This window comes from Propithecus coquereli, unplaced genomic scaffold, assembly GCF_000956105.1.
Source record: "Propithecus coquereli isolate 6110/MARCELLA unplaced genomic scaffold, Pcoq_1.0 Scaffold127, whole genome shotgun sequence".
NCBI classification, from domain to species: domain Eukaryota; kingdom Metazoa; phylum Chordata; class Mammalia; order Primates; family Indriidae; genus Propithecus; species Propithecus coquereli.
The window spans coordinates 1,250,828-1,251,753 of record NW_012136858.1 but is presented as its reverse complement, the minus strand read 5'-3'; the positions used below and the strand labels follow the sequence as shown (position 1 = coordinate 1,251,753).

The window sequence follows — 926 nt, the reverse complement described above, 5'->3', positions numbered from 1 at the left end:
ATATTAATATTGAAATGTAGTAGAATTAAGATTGCTTAAGTAAGGGGTGATCAAATTATTATTAAAAGGTCTTGAGGTTCAGAAAGAGAGATATAAACATAAAAAATAGAATGTCATATTTAAACAAGGAAATGACTTTTTAAAATATAAGTAAGTTTGAGAAAGTTTTATTTGGAGATAGATTTTAGAATGGTTTCCAGAGCAGGAAAAGATGCAAAGATTTTGCATTTAGGTAGGCTACAAGAGAAGGCTAGGCCTTGGGAAAGGAAAAGAAGGGATGAAGACAGGACATGTAGATTATGTGTGTTCTGGAGAACTCTGCATATTTCATACAGGAAGCTTCTGTTCAGGTCATTCTCAGGTAATGATTTCTATAGTGTTATGAAGATTTAATTTCTGAAACACAAAGATCATTTATAGAATTGTGGTCGTCTTACTGATATTATGCTGCTGTTGTGACTTGATGGTTGTACAGAAAACATTCAAGTGCTTTATTTTTCTTAAGCGGGAGATAAAGTAGATAAAAACAAAAGTAAAGGAATGTTAATTTGGTGATAAACTGCATGAATAACTAATCTTTTTTATTTCAGATAATTCTTTCATTATTAAAATCTACTCTTTAATGTTGGAATATTTGTAAACTGATGCTATAAATGTACATTTGTAATAAAGCATAAACCGAGCCATATGAAATGTCTCAAAACATATTTTATAAACTTCTCAAACAACTACCACCTATATAAATGCTTATATATATCTACATAATTAAATACTAGCTCTGGATGAAAGAAGAGCTTAGGGAATAAAAGTTATGAAGAAATAAAAAAAATAATGCTTGTCTTTGACATTATATTCAAGATATACATTTAGTTTAACATAGATGAGCTATCAAAAATAAATGAAAATGTATGCTACTTTAAACCCCT

General features: G+C 28.8%; 1 protein-coding gene across 2 annotated transcripts in view; it reads left to right on the top strand.

Annotated features, from left to right (window-relative positions):
• ME1 (malic enzyme 1, NADP(+)-dependent, cytosolic) overlaps positions 1–926 on the top strand; it is a 176,982-nt gene that overhangs the window by 82,010 nt on the left and 94,046 nt on the right. The window lies entirely within an intron of this gene.